A 15,654-nucleotide genomic window follows, 5' to 3' on the forward strand; every position below is an offset into this window, starting at 1 on the left:
CTGAGAGAGTGGACCCAAGGAAGAGAGAAAGAAAGAAAGAAAAAAATTTTTTTAAATAATTCTGCTTAATAAGAGTTTGTACTTCAAGAAGTTCCTAGTCTTTGGGGAAGAGAAATGGATTTCTGACATGGTTGTACCCAAAACACTCCAGTGAAGTTAAACTGCCAGAAAAGCTATGCTCAGTAAGCTGAGTGCTGACAACACCATCCTTCAAGCACCAGGTTGTGGGGGACTAGGAGAGGCTGCAGCCCACACCCGCCCTCCTGTACGGGACACGCCTCCATGGCCGCCAGGCCTCATCGTGAACCAGTGGGTTGCATGAGGTCATGGCCACACCAGCGTGTTACTAGCCCAACTATGATCCCTCCTCCCTGATGGGGGGCACTCTCAGCAGCAGTATGAGGACAGAGGCAGCTGGCCCCTCTGATACCCCCAAGCTTCTGGTGCCTGAGAGACTGCCGGATGATGGTCGTCATCCTTTGACTCCACTTGTAACTCATGGTACCGATCTGTTCCAGCTCCTTGCTTCACAGAGTGTGATCTGTGCATCAGCAGCATGGGGATGATGGGGGGTGCTCGTCAGAAATTCACCCCGGGCCTGCTGCATCAGGGTCTGCACTTGACACTCCACGTGGTCCCCGGGTGACCAGTGTGCACACTGAAGTCTAAGAGGCCCTTGTAAACTGACTCATGAAGGCAACTCCACCTTTCCAACTTGCTCAGCTCCAGGTGAAGGAAGGGGTCGATGGTGCTACCAGATGCCCTCCTCTCTTCCCATAGAGACTTCTTGTCTGTGCCATACTTTCTAGTTTCTTTTCACCATCTGCTTCTAATCATTAAAGTAAAGATCCCCTGAACACCTATGAAATGAGTCTTGGCCCACTCCATACAGAGAGGCAGCAAGGTTCAGTCACAGATTTATGGGCTAGAGAAGAGAAAAGGGGCCCCATGATTCCCGGCCACCTGCTATGGAGTCCGTCTTCTCGCTTTCAGCCGAGGAAACGGAGGCAGGGCGATGTCGGCACAGGACTGCATGGAGGACCAGACTCCTCCTGGCCCAGCGCTTGAGAAAGGGCTTCAGCGGCCATGCTGAGTGCAGAGGGCGTCGCTCTCGCAAGGGCTTGCATCAGGAGGGAAGGGGCCTTTATAAACTATGAGGCAGTTCTGTAATGGGTTTCAAACCTTAAAACCCTCTCCCTTTGGATCCAGCGACTGCATCTTTGTCCTCTGCGCTGCCACTGTGTATGGAGTTTCATGCCGCAGGGATGAAAACAGAAGACATCAGATGCAAGGTTGTGACATTCCTCAAATGACTTACTCAGGGTGAAAGACCGATTTTCTTAGTGCTAACGCTGCTCCCTGCCCCCCACTGTATATGGTCTGTGGACACTATGTGTGTGGATACAGGCACACAGATGCATGCAGGTATGTTCCAAAAGAACCCTGGAAAGAGGGACTACGGTCTGTGGCATTCCTGAAACTCGGGTTTTAATCCCCATATGTAAGTACAAAGTGAAACAGTCAATTTAATTTCAACCCAGTAATTTGTTTCCATTTGGCTTATAAGGCTCAACATATGTGACCAGTGTCCTGTGAAGAATCCACATCCTCCTGTCACAGAACCTGCAAGTTCCCTACCCTGTGTGCACCCCTCCTTCTTCTATAATAATCAGACTTCAACATCAGTATTGTCTAATATGGCTGCTACGAGCCCCATGTATTATTTAAGTTTAACCTTGAAGTAAAAATTCAGTTCCTCAGTGACACTAGCTCCATTTCGAGTTCTCAAGAGTCAAGTAGTGGCCACACTATTAGCATATTTCCATCTCAGAAAGTTTTGCTAGACAGCAGGCTCTACACTATTAGAGTCTGTAGGATGTCCAACCAAAACTGCCATCTTCCAACCTCCCTTAACATACAGCCAGTGAGGGATGCCTGGGTGGCTCAGTCGGTTAAAGCGTCTGCCTTCAGCTCTGATCATGATCTCATCAGGCCCTGTATCTGGCTCCCTACTCAGTGGGGAGTCTGTGTTTCCCTCTGCCTCCGCCCCTCCACTTGGGTGCTCTCTCTGTCTCAAATAAACAAATTCTTTAAAAAAAAAAAACAAAAAACAGATATGGTCAGTGAGTTGATAGAAGTCACTGGAGACTCCTTACTTATAGGGGCCTCAGATCAGATAGACGGCAAGACCTTTTGCCCTCTCTGTTCATGGAAAGCAGACACAGTAGCTGGAACTCAGCAGCCCCCCTGGGATCCAGGAAAAGGTGATCCTAATGTTCTAGGAATGTCTTTCCTCCTTTCCTCCTTTCTCCTCTTTCTTCTTCATCTTGGTGACCTCGTCAAATCTCATGGCTTTAAATACAATCTATCTGCTGCTTACTCCCACACTTATACCTCCGACCCAGACCACTACTCAAACTGCAGACTCATATACACGCATGTCCACTTCATGATCTAAGGGGCCCTTCTAACTCAGTGTGTCTAAATATGAACTTAAAACCTGGTCTACATGCAACCTTCCTGGTTCCAAAGATAACAACACCACTGACAACTCCCTGCTTCCAGGTACTCAGGCTGAAAATCTTGGAGTCGACTAGGACATCTCTTTCCCTGACACCTGACCATCAAAACCTCAGGTTCTGCCTTCAAAATAAATGCAAAGTGCAACCACTTCTCCCGAGCCCCACCACGATCACCCCTGGTAGAGCCACCAAGCTCTCTTCCCCAATGCTTGCAGAATCCCCTAGATGTGTCCTGCCCCTATCTCACCTCCCACAGTGCACTGCAGCACAGCAGTGAGAAGGGTCCTTTCAAAGCAAGAACCCTTACTTCAAAGCGAAAGGTAAGATCACGTCACTGCTCCACTCAGACCCTCAGAAGAAACACAAAGTCCTTCCTGTGGCCCATGGGGCCTGATGGGGTCTGCACCACACCCACCGCTGCCACTCAGACTCCTCTCCCTTATTCTCTCCCACAGCCCCACTGTTCCTCCTCAAACATGTTTCACATCCCCGGGGCCCCGTCTGATCGGTTCCTGTAGGAACCCACCTCGCTAGCTCCCTGTCTCCTTCAAATTCCACCTTCTCAGTAAGGTCACCCTGACCTCCATGAAGCCCAACCCTGTCCTCCCATCCCTAGTTGTGTCTTTCTCCAGGACCCTCATCACCCAAGTGAAGTTACTCCTTTATTGTGCCTACCGCTGTCTCTCTCCACTGGCATATAAGCACCCAGAGGGCATGGATTTCTGTCTGTGTACAGGTGGACCTGAGGGCCCACACAGTCCACGACAAGGTAGGCACTCACTACAGACTTCCTGGATAACCGAAAGGTCATGAGAAAGGCATCCCTGAGCCTTTGAAATAACACCAGCAAAATCTCTTCCTCCTGTAAGAAGTCTTACAACCTGGGGAAAGGTCTATGGATGTGCTTAAGCCCCAAAGCCACATCTCCATTCCTGGTGGCTGAATGAATTCCTCTGAAAGTCCAGGGTACCCTGCTGCATTCAGAGTGCAGGGAGAACTGGGGGCTCCTTGCAGAGGGCCTGGTATTGGAAGCCCCCAAGTGACCCAATCAGTGTCTTGCCTCCACTCCAGGGAGCAAAGGAGATGTGGTGAAGCAAGTGAGCCTAATACAGAGTCTTCTCCTTCAAATCCTTAGCTGGCTTGGACTTTTCCTCAGGAGAAGAATTCCCTGGACCGGCCCCCCACTGTGACCCTTACACCTAGATAAGAGTCACCACACTCTGACAGAGGTCTTTATCCACAGCCTATCTTGACATGCAGCTTGGCACAAAGGGAGCTCTCTTCCCCAACTTCCCCTGTTGCAGCACCCACTCAAACACAAGAACTGCTCATTATCAGGCTGGGCTGCAACCCTTCCCTCCAGCCGACAGTCAGCCCCAGAAACAGCCCTGGGTGCCCAGCGAGTTGGCGCCACGATCCACACTGCTTCTGCAGTAAGACACTGTGGCTGGGTCCACTCAGCTTACCCACGTGCATTCACAGGCCACCGCGGGCCCTCCCACATGAAGCTGGACATGTCTTGGATGCAAGCGCTCCACTTAGGAAGAGACAGGAGGGATCATGCGGCTCATAGGCCAGCAACAACACGAAGGGTGGGTCCCAGGACTGGTGCTTCTTGATTCGCCTGGAGCTCACTTATTAGGCCAGAGAACCCTCCAGAGGCCTTGGGAATGGAGGTCTCAGGAGGGAGTGAAGATAACAAAGAAAAGCAAAACAATACAATTTGGGCCACGTTCATATGGTGCTTGTGATTAGTGCAATTGGAAAGAAAAAGCCTTGTCAACCTTACACTAATCAGGCCTGGGCCAAACTCAGCCTCCAGAGGTAAGGGGATTGCTAGGGTTTAAAACTGGCCTAAAGGAGGTAATCCCCCCTTTACCAGGCCCCTTCTCTCCTCCAAGACAACTGAACAAGCAGTCCATTATTCTTTGGTGTGTAGAGGGGCTGATGAACAGAATCCCAACATGCATATGAGGTAAGGAGTGAGGAATAGCTACCTCCATAAATTTAAATAAAATCTTTTTCATTACTTTAACTGGAAACTATTAAACCATCTAAACATTTCAATCTAAATGCAGAGTGTCTCTGAACCAAATGTACAAATAAAAAAGCTGTGGTCTGGTGGTTAAACTAATCCCACAAATTTAACTTTCCAATTATTTGTCAATCTAAAAAAACCCACAGGAAACAAGAATGAAAGACGCTGATAATCAAACATCTGTGTGTAAGGCAGGATGTGAGTGATATGATGGACTTAGAGACAAACACACCAGACACAGTGTTCATGGCCAGTGGAACATTCTGCTGTAGGCTTATGAGAGCCAACTGTTCAATTTTCAGAACGTGCATGAGCCAGTGATGATAACAGCCATTACCAAACTGCATAAGCTTACAATTAAGCAAATTATATTAATTTAAATGTGGGTAATAAATACCCCAAACTCATCACTTCCTAATTATTTTATCATGCTTTACTGTTACCTGTGTTCTTAGGGTTATATCTGATCTGGCATAGTCTCTCATGGGAATAATATACCATAGCACACTACGGTGCATTTCTTTCCAATGCCACCCCCCGTGATGTCACATTGATAGGATGAAATCAGCCATGGTAGGAATAGCCATATCAGGCAGACTGGCTCAGATCTCCTCCCCTGAGAGCTGGTCACCAGCAGCACACTATTGCTATGCGATGTGCTCACCAACAAGGACTGCCACCTGTGCTGGACCACCTGAGCTGCACCTGTGCTGGCCATGTGTTCATCCAATAAAGTCTCTCGCTAGCTCTAGACACTGGACCCATTATACACCCTTTTTATCCATGCAAAGCCCTTAGAAGAGTACCTGGCATACAAGTACTCCATTTGTTGTGGCTTAAGCTTTCGAGAGGGGCTATGGTGTGTTGGTGAAAAGTGAAGCCTTGGGAACCACACGTGCTGGGTTCAAATCCCGCCTCTGCTCCTTGTCAGCTGGAAAGTCCTGGACAAGTTCCTTCACCCTCTATGCCTTCCTTGTCTTCTAAACTCTCCAAAGAAGGCCAACTATAGTAACAATCTCTCGTATTAGTGTGAGGAGAAAATGAAGCGTAAAAGTAGGAATGGACAACGACTGGCAAGAACTAATAAATGTTCAATTCATGTTTGCAGCTTCTGTTATCGTGGGAATTCTTCTGTTAGTAAGAATCATTTTCCAAGGGAGGGTGGCTCAACAAATTCTTTACTGATTTCCATATTATCACACCTCACTTTTTCCCAGATAGACTATTATCGACTAGAGAGGTCACAGAGAAATCCTCCTGCTTTTTAAATTCAAATGAACTCCAAAAGTTTACCGTTAATGAAATGTGAACATTTAAATCAGAACTACCATATGATCCAGTCATTCTAATCCTGGGTATTCACCCATAGAAAACAAAAAATACTAATTTGAAAAGCTTGTCTGCACTCCCATGTTCACTTTAGCGCTATTTACAACAGCCGAGATACAGAGGCAACCTAAGTGTCCAGAGATAAGTGAGTAGGCAAGATGTGATGTACACAACACATACACACACGCACACACAAGGATATTATTCAACCATAAAAAAGAGGGAAATCCTGCCATTTGCAACAATATGCATGGACCTTGAGGGCATTCTGCTAAGTGAAGTAAGTCAGCCAGAGAAAGATACCTTATGATCTCACTTCTGTGTGGGCTCTAAAACAAACACAACTCCCAGATAGAGAACAGACATGACTGCTAGAGATGGGGGGGGGGGTAAAATGGATAAAGGGGGCCAAAAGATACAAACTTCCAGTTTTAAAATAAAGTCCTGGGGATGTAATATACAGTATGTGCTGCAGTTAATAATATTACAAAGTTGCTAAGAGAGTAATAAATCTTAAATAAATTTGTAGCTATGTGTGGTGAGAGATGGTAACTAGAATTACCATAGGGGCCACTCTACAACACAAACATAGGGCAAATCCTTATACAGACCCGAAACTTATCTATATCCATTATATACCAGTTATATATATATATATATATATATATATATTAAAGATTTTATGTATTTGAGAGAGACTGAGCGAGCATGAGAAGTGGGGAGGAGGCAGAGAGAGAGGAAGAAGCAGATTCTTGCTGAGCAAGGAGCCAGATGTGGGGTTTGATCCCAGGACCCTAGGATCATGACCTGAGCCAAAGGCAGACACTTAACCGACTGAGCTACCCAGGTATCCCATATCTTAATTTTTTAAAAAAAATGAAAAAACCATGGAGGAAATTCCAAAACAGGAACTACTGAAAGATGATTACTTTGAAGGAAATCACTCTTATAATAAACACGTAAGCTTCAGGTTGGAGGGGCAAAGAAAATCCTTGTAATCCTTTAAAATCATATCTCAAATACAGAGACAAAATCAGTAAGACAGAACACATTACCATGTGTGACTTCAAAAGAATATTAGTGTTATAAGGGTATCAACAACATACTAAACCTAGAGTACATAACTATGAAGAGAAAACTGTCTCTTAAAATGAAAATTTCACCCACAATTAAGGCTTGTCTCAAAGTATCAAGGAAAAAAAAAAGCCTATGATAAAGCCATTAGTGTCAATGCCATGGCTCTGTATTTATATCTGCTTTGTTTCCAGGGGGGAAAAAGGTGAGGTGGGGTGCCTGGGTAGCTTGGATCCTGGGATCAAGCCCCATGTCTGGCTCCTTGCTCAGTGGGGAGTCTGCTTCTCCCTCTGTCCCCGCCCCTGCTTGCTCGTATTCTCTAAAATAAATTAAAGGCGCCTGGGTGGCTCAGTGGGTTAAAGCCTCTGCCTTCGACTCTGGTCATGATCCCAGGGTCTTGGGATCGAGCCCCGAGTCAAGCTCTCGGCTCAGCAGGGAGCCTGCTTCCTCCCTCTCTCTCTGCCTGCATCTCTGCCTACTTGTGATCTCTGTCTGTCAAATAAATAAATAAATAAAATCTGGAAAAAAAAAAAAAAAACCCCACTAAAAAAAAAAAAAAACCAAAAAAAAAAAAAAAAAATTAAAAAAAAAAAAAAAAAAAGGAGAGGTGGGCAAAGCCTCTGTATTAGAACTATTGTACTTTAACTAATCGTCAGGTCTCCTGTGACACTCTCCAAATGCCGAAGACTTCATTCCACCCAGCAAAGAAATCAATGGCCACATGGCATTCATGGAGGATATCAACATCCACGTGGAATATCCACCACACTCCCTGAATTCATGATCCCTCCCCAGTTTGCTCTCCAGCTCTGCACAACATGGTCTCGTGGAGGAGGTGGTCAAAGCAACCACACTCTAGGGGCTGGCTTTAAGCATGGTCTCCAGAGCCCTGCCTCCAGCCCCTCAGTGACATCTGCGTGACCAGAATGCATCACTGGAACAGCTCTACAACTGAGATGATCAATGATGGAAGCTCCCCCCAGATCAGGTGGACCCATCTCAGCCCCCACTTTCCAAACCATACTTTCTAGCATGCCGTTAGCACTCAGCCTACCTGTGCCACTTCTGGCCAAAGGGGACCGGCAAAGGGACAAAGCTAACTATAGGAAGAAGGATACCCACAGTTTTCCTGGGGTACCCCATCGTTGAAAGGCTCATCCTCCCTAAGACACATGTCCAAGGTCACCTGAAGGACTACCAGGGCCCCTCCATCTCTCTTCTTCAGGGTCTCCAACAAACCCTCAACCAGGACACTAGAGATCTGAAGCAGGGACAAAGAAATGACTGCAGGTGGAGGGGATATTTCAGTCCCATTTCATCACCCTTCCCAAAGCAAGTTGAGGCTTTTCTGAAAAGGAACCCCAAGCCACATCTAGAGAGGCAAAGTGAGATTACTGCCCTACAAACTTCAGATGATGTCAGTTTGGAGCTGGCACTGAGAAGATCCCCAGGAAGCCAAATAAATGAAGGGACAGTCTTTCAACCAGGACACCATGCAGACATGAAAGAGAGTGGGGACACTGCAAGCACCAATATGGAAGAACACTCCAGATACATTTTTTAAGAAATAAGTTTGACTGGAATATTATTTACATACGGTAACACTGACTAATGTTAACTATGCACTTTGACGGGCTTTAATAAATGCATTCAATCATATAACCATCACCACGATCATGATCCAGAATATTTTCCTCACCCTGAAAAGGTCCCTCTTGCCTCTACTCGCTTAATCATCCCCATCTCCTCCCCATCCCTGGCTCCCAAAGCCACAGATCTGCTTTCTGTCTCTGTATTTGGCCTTTTCCACAGTGTCATATAAATGGAACTGCTATACTACTAGTAGTTTTTATGTCTGGTTTCTTTCACTTAGCATCTTGCTTTTGGGATCTGTCATGTTATGGCACACACACATACATACATTGTTACATGTTTTACACACATGCATATACATGTGACTGTGTCAATTGGTAGTTCATTGTCATTGCTGAGTGGAAGTCCACTGTACGGATTTACCAAAATCTGTTATGGGACATTCTAGAAGAAAAAAGTAAGCTGCACCATTGTGTGTGATGGTATGCTGCCTTCCGTGTTGAAAGGTGATATATGCACACAACTTTGTGTGTCTACTGACCCGCACTTGCAAAACACACAAGAAACTGGAACCACGGTCGCCTCTGAATGAGAAACAGAGTGGCTAGATGTCCTTTTTCTGTATACCTTCTAGTTCTGTTAACAAAAATTTGTTTTGACTATGTACATATACTAGCAATTAAAATAAGTTTTAGGGACGCCTGGGTGGCTCAGTTGGTTAAGCAGCTGCCTTCGGCTCAGGTCATGATCCCAGCGTCCTGGGATCGAGTCCCATATCGGGCTCCTTGCTCCGCAGGGAGCCTGCTTCTCCGTCTGACTCTGCCTTCCACTCTGTCTGCCTGTGCTCGCTCACTCTCTCTGACAAATAAATAAAATCTTTAAAAATAAATAAATAAAATAAAATAAGTTTTAGATGACTTCCTCCAACTAAGATCTGTATCCCTTTTCCCCAAATCCTACAACTTTTTTTTTAAGCTATTTCTTTGACTTCTCAAGATGAGCAAAAGGTTTAACAAAGTATTGTGCAGATAAAAAAGGCAATCTCGCTGTTTTCCTTTCTCCCCTTCCTCATGAGGTTCTTACACACTCCAACTTAATCTCTCTTAACTATGGCTTCATAAAGTTAAGAAAATAAAAGCCTCCAACGTCTGACAAGTGCATTCAGTACAGCCAAAGGCCCCGCAAACTCACAGGCTATCCTGTGAGTGGAGCTTGGGCCAAAGGCATCTCGTTGCATGTAGAAACAGAAATAGACTGGACCACGTGGCAGAGCCCATGGTGTGACCTCTGAGGAGCCCTGGTGCCCCGAGATGCCCTGCTTGCCAGGCCGGGCAGACCACCTGCCCCCACAAGCGACAAAGGAGCTGCTGTTGCTCAGGTTCGAACTCCCTCAAGAAACCTTCCCCAGCACCACAGCACAAACCACATGAACATCTGCGGCTGCTCAGCAAAGCTGGTGTGCATTCATATTCCCTTGTCTGCAGTGGGGTGGGGGCTTTCCTCCCCCTGTTCCATTAATCCTTGTTTTTGGCTCTTTGGACAGCGTCTGACACATGGCTTTGCTCACTGGAAGTTTTCTGAAGGCCTCCAGCGGGCTGGCTGAGGATGACGTCACCCACGCCATGCTCGGCCGTGCCTGGGCTTCTCCCCTCCTCCCTGTACAGACTCAAGCTGCCCTTGGTCCCCAGCTCCTAAAGAAGCCCCCACCTGCCCGGCACTCACACAAGCATCCGGCTTACCAGGGATCAATTCTCAAGGCACCGTGCAGGACTGAGGCCGGAGCGTGATTGTTACTGCGGTAAACACACACAGACCCGAAAACAACGGAGCCATGACAGCTCATGCTTGTTCGGTCTTCAGCGTGGGCCATGCACCTACAACTCTCCCCTGCCTCCTCTCATTGCCCCCTCCCAGTACCAGGTTCCCAGGGAGGTGGGCAGGCCCCTCCTTGGCCAGATACTCCCTGGGATCCTTTGCTCCAGGTGGCCACTGTGTCTCTTCAACAAGGCTCCAGGGACGAGGAGGTGCTGTGGGCCTACCCTCCCAAAGCAGGAGTGAGCCGGCGCAGAAGAAGCTCCCACGAGACAGGTGGTAGATGGTGGCATCCAATGGGCCTGTGACAATGGCCAGCCGTGGACTGATGGGGACCTGAACAGACAACCTTCAGCAGGCAAGAGGGGTGAGGCACACCCCATCCAAGCAGAGCATGGCCCGGCCTTCTGGGACGGGGCTAGGACGTGGTTTTCCCTGGCACTCTATCAGGACCCACATATTTGGAAAGTTATTCCCTGGTCAGTGCCCTCCCAGTCCTTCTGACTGCGTCAGGGGGAAAGTTCCGTGCGGTTGCCAGTATGTCGCGGACACTTCTCCAGCACTCCATAATTTCCCCTTCTCCCACACAGGAAGAGTGGGCGGCTTCTTCACAGACTCTGGCAGACGATGAAATCCAGTTAGGGTTTGATGACCTTGTTGTGTCTTCAATGTATTTACTTTTACAGTGACTTTTTGTTCGGCATAGAATAATTGGTTTTCTGCGTACAGGAGGGCACAAAGTTTCTGTTTCAAATTATTTAATTTGAAACCTAAAGAAAAAATATGAAATAAGATACCATGGGAGGTGTGTTTAAGATAAAAATTAAAAAAAAATTAAAAAAGCAAAAACCATGCAGAGGGTGTGCGGCTTTTCATGGTTCTGACAAAAACCGGGCCTCCGATCACTGAGCTGCCAGACATACTGGGGTGAGCCCGAAACCAAGGTGAGGAACCACGCGAGGCACTTTCCAGAAGAAAAGGAGCCCGTTCAACCTCAGCAAGAGCTCGGGGCATGTGTAATGTCATCAGAAGATGAGGCTGGAAATGTGAGCTGAGGCCAGCCTGTGGAGAGCCCTGAGGCTGAGTGGACAAATGAGGGCTTTCATCTGTGACTACCGGGAAGACCCCCGAGATGCTTCCAGCCCACTTCATTAGTAGGAGGGAGCTGGTCCCCAACCCTAGGCCAGCCTGGGTGGGGGAGGGGAGAGGAACTGGGGCATGTGGACTCTGAGGCAGAGAGGCCAGGGAAGCAGCCTGACCTGCCTCAGCTCTGTGGGTCACAGTGAGCCCTTGAGAATGGACCCAGCACCCCCAGGAGGATGGGGCTTACCACAAAATTCTGTATGTCTCGAAGGCCCCCACAGGGCTGAGAAGGGAACAAAGTGTGGGACAACACAGCTAGCCTGGGAGGCAGGTGTTAAGCTCAAACAGTCTTCTACGCTAGAGATACTTATCACCATATATGGAAAGAAAACTTCTAGGGAAAAGGAGGAAGAGGAAAAAAAAAATTGGAATAGGCTTAAAGCAAAAAAGAAAAAAAAAATACCTAAAGATAGCCTAAACAAAACACACCCAGGCCCTCACGCCTGCCTCAGTCTGCTGGCCATATGGTGTGCGATAAGCCCGAGTGCTTTTATTTACCTTCCTCTTCTGTCTACAAAGCCGAGAGCCGGCCCATCAAGAAGGCCCCGCTTGCAGCAGAGGCCACACCATGCTCTCATTCCCAGATGACCGGCTCCCAGTCCCCAGTCCCCAGTCCAGCAGGCCACCCGCTGCTACTCCCTCCCCACCCTTGCTGCTTGCCTCGACCCCACAAGGGCCACGGCCTCCCCAGCTGTCTTCCCACAAAGGACACACCAGGGCCAGGCCTGCTGCCTCCTTGGCCAGCTGGGCCACTGGGCCACACCATGTACCATCAGCCAGCTCAGAAGGGTTCGCCCTAATGGACAAACTGGCTGCCTCTGCCACTCACCACTGTCCTCTGCTGCCGCCCAGTCAAGCAGTGAAGAAACTTCCCTGGTAGCTATGAACGGTCAGCCGCCTGAGTGCCACTGAGCAAGGATGCTGGACCATAATGGCCACAGAAGCCTGGGCCATCCTGGTGCGTCCCACCACCCCCAGGTCCTTCTATGAGAAAGCCACCACATACTAACCACATCCAAACTTCTCTAGGTCCCACGTACTGGACTGCTCTCGGGCTCTTCTGGCTCTTCCCCAGGACAGCCCAAATCATCAGAGACGCAGGCACTCACACTGTGCTCCTGAGCTACCGCAGTCTCCAGCATCTGGGGACCACTGCCTTGAGCTCTTCTCCTGACAGCCACGGTTCCTTTGTGGCTTTAGACTTTTTTCCTTTTTTAACTCTTTTTGTGTTCTACACGCTGACACAGAGGTAAAAGAAAATGACACTTAAATATGAAAGAACGCTCTGCCATTAAATCTGTAGCTGTACACGTTTATCTCACACTCTGGTGAAAAATCACCACCATTATGGAAGAGGACACATCACATCATGGAAGGTCCAGAAAGCTCATGGAAGAGATGCATCCAAGTATGAAAGGACTGCACTCTTGGTACCTTCACATCCTTCTTGTCTATGTATTTAGGGACAACTCACTGTCTCCTTGGAGAAATACATCCATGACCTTATTCTATAGGTGTCCATCCAGGAATTCTGCTGTCTGCTCCAAGGCTGTGCTCACGTAGCCATCCAGGCAAGCCGTTCCAGAATTTCACTCTAGCAGAACTGGGTGTCCAGTGATTTGCTTTAAAAGCTCCTTGGGGGAGGTTTTCAGACTCACCCTCAGGAAAGGGCTCTCAGGGCCAGTGAGCACAGAGCTCCTGGTGTCCCAGGCACCAAGGAGCAAGCACGGGCATGGGGATATGTAGGTGACCAGTTGCCCCACAGGCTCCAGAGTCTGTGCTCCCACTGGGCCTCTTTGGGGGCTCTGCAGCTCACCCAGGGGAAGGGAGCCCCTGTCAACCATGTTTTGATCCAATGGAGAAGTGCCAAACTGTGGGGTGAAGGGTATGGAGAAGGCTGAATCCTCCAACAGGATGCCCGGTTAAATCTGAATTTCAGGGGCGCCTGAGTGGCTCAGTGGGTTAAGCCGCTGCCTTCGGCTCAGGTCATGATCTCAGGGTCCTGGGATCGAGTCCCGCATCGGGCTCTCTGCTCAGCAGGGAGCCTGCTTCCCTCTCTCTCTCTCTCTGCCTGCCTCTCCATCTACTTGTGATTTCTCTCTGTCAAATAAAATAAATAAAATCTTTAAAAAAAAATCTGAATTTCAGATAAACAGCAAATCATTTTTTTAAATTATTTTTATTAACATATAATGTATTATTTGCCCCAGAGGTACAGGTCTGTAAATCGTCAGACTTACATACTTCACAGCACTCACCATATCACGTGCCCTCCCCAATAACAACAAATCATTTTTAGTGTAAGTTTAACCCTTGTACTCTCTGGCTTCAACAAGAAAAGATGATTTACTGTTTATCTGACTTTTGGATTGAATGAGCAAGTCTTTATGCTTCTTTGCTAGACTCTGGTAGCCCTGGCTATCAGGAAGTAGCAGGACCGACGACCCTGGGCAGCCCAGCTCTTCTCCCCGGTTACCCTCAGAAGCTACCCCAGAAACAGCACCGCCTCTTGCCGGCCCCTCATTACCACCATTCCCTGAGTGCACTCTTCAAAGGCTTGTAGGCTCTTTGGGGCCCTGTCTTGAGCCTGTGACAGGGAAGGCAACCATTCTGCCAAAACAAAAAGTCAAGTCTCCAAGAGCCCAGAAGGAAAGCATTTGTAGAAGAGACCCAGCATGAGGAAGCCTGAGGAAAGGTGCCCCACATCTAGGAAGTGTGGGGACACCAAGCACAGGAACTGAAATGTCTCATCGTGTTCAGATATGTGCCTGTCCTGGGCAGCCTCACACCCTCAAGGGCATGCATGAGCCCATGTAATCTAAGACCTAGAGATGTGAGTGGCTGGTTGGCTTAAGAGAAGTAGGAGCCACTTTATAAATAAATGGCCTTCATGGGGCCACAGGGCAGCTGGCCCGGGCAGGCCCCAGCACGATCCTGGCAAGAAACATAGTCCAGCCTCCTGAAAAGCATCTCGGGGGCACGGACTCATGGGCTTTAGGCCAGACCAAGTGCCACAGATATGGGGGGGGGGGGCATTTCTCTATATACAATCCAGAAGCCTCAAGAAGCAGCTGTTACTCTCCCACTGTGGCACTAGCAACTCAATAACAGAATGAGATTTGAATCTGTCGACTATTTTTACTATCATCCAGAAAGCCACTGGCTAATGTGAGGTTGAACTATATGAAAATACCATTTTTGTAAGTCAGGAATTTAGAAAACTGGCAATTACATATGGCCCAAACAGATGATAATGCTGAATGCCTACTGGGGGGTCAGACTCCATGCAAGATCCTTTCAGTACCTGTGCCCATTTTAGAGATGCAGAAACTAAGACACACAGAGTTCAAAGTACTCATCCAGCTAGACACACACCAGGTCTGTGTGACTCCAAAGGCCATATTCATTTTACTTACCGTGTAGCAGGTTCACGTGGCTCCTTCTATCTCTTGTGCTCTCTGCCTGTGGGTCAGTGGCTGGCCATTCCAGCAGCCCTGGGCATCACCAGGACTCCCACCCTGCCAGCACCTGTCTACACAGGGGCCACTCTGTAGTTAATCAAAGCTTGACCTCCTGAATTAGCAGCAAAGTGTATTTAACAAACAATCTCAAGAGGGTAAAAACATTTGAAAGTTTATTTAGAGTGACAGGGAAGAGGGGCCAAAGAAAGCACTCCTAAAATAAACAGAGAGTCATCAAGGGATAAAACCCAAGTCCCACTAGTTTTAAAATGCCTTAACCGTGACTCTGAGCTAATGTGTGGTGGACCACTGAGAAAGCCATCAGGTGCAGTGTGATCCAGGACCACAGCTACCCAGACACGGGGACTTCTATGGCTCTTCTCTGAGGAGACCACAGAGCTTCAAAAAGGGAAGAGGATGAGAAGCCTCCCAAAAGGACAAGCCAAGATCAGGGAGTGTCACTGTTCTCCTGGCCCACTATAACTCCCCTCAGAGGCTGAGACGAGCACAGTAAGATCAAAGGGCTGTCAGACTCCAACTTGAAAAGAAGAAACGAATGTTCTCCTCCTTGTGAAATAAAATGTTAGAAATCTGAACATACGTAACACACAATAAAAGTAGGTTCCACTAGTTCTAAATGAATATCCACAGAGATCAAAGTGGGAGAAGAAAAAGAGGACTG

The 15,654-nt window shown here is 47.9% G+C and overlaps 1 protein-coding gene and 1 long non-coding RNA gene across 5 annotated transcripts in view; both read right to left on the reverse strand.

The window, feature by feature from the left end:
• ITGA9 (integrin subunit alpha 9) overlaps nt 1–15,654 on the reverse strand; it is a 326,717-nt gene that overhangs the window by 226,109 nt on the left and 84,954 nt on the right. The gene's annotated exons all lie outside the window — the stretch shown is intronic.
• On the reverse strand, nt 10,385–15,631 carry LOC132011668 (uncharacterized). The gene is made up of 2 exons (XR_009402430.1): nt 14,928–15,631; nt 10,385–11,138 (listed from the first exon to the last, which is right to left on the reverse strand). It is a non-coding gene; the product is annotated as an uncharacterized LOC132011668 (long non-coding RNA).

The sequence above is a fragment of the Mustela nigripes genome, chromosome 2 (assembly GCF_022355385.1).
Source record: "Mustela nigripes isolate SB6536 chromosome 2, MUSNIG.SB6536, whole genome shotgun sequence".
In the NCBI taxonomy this organism is placed as follows: Eukaryota; Metazoa; Chordata; class Mammalia; order Carnivora; family Mustelidae; genus Mustela; species Mustela nigripes.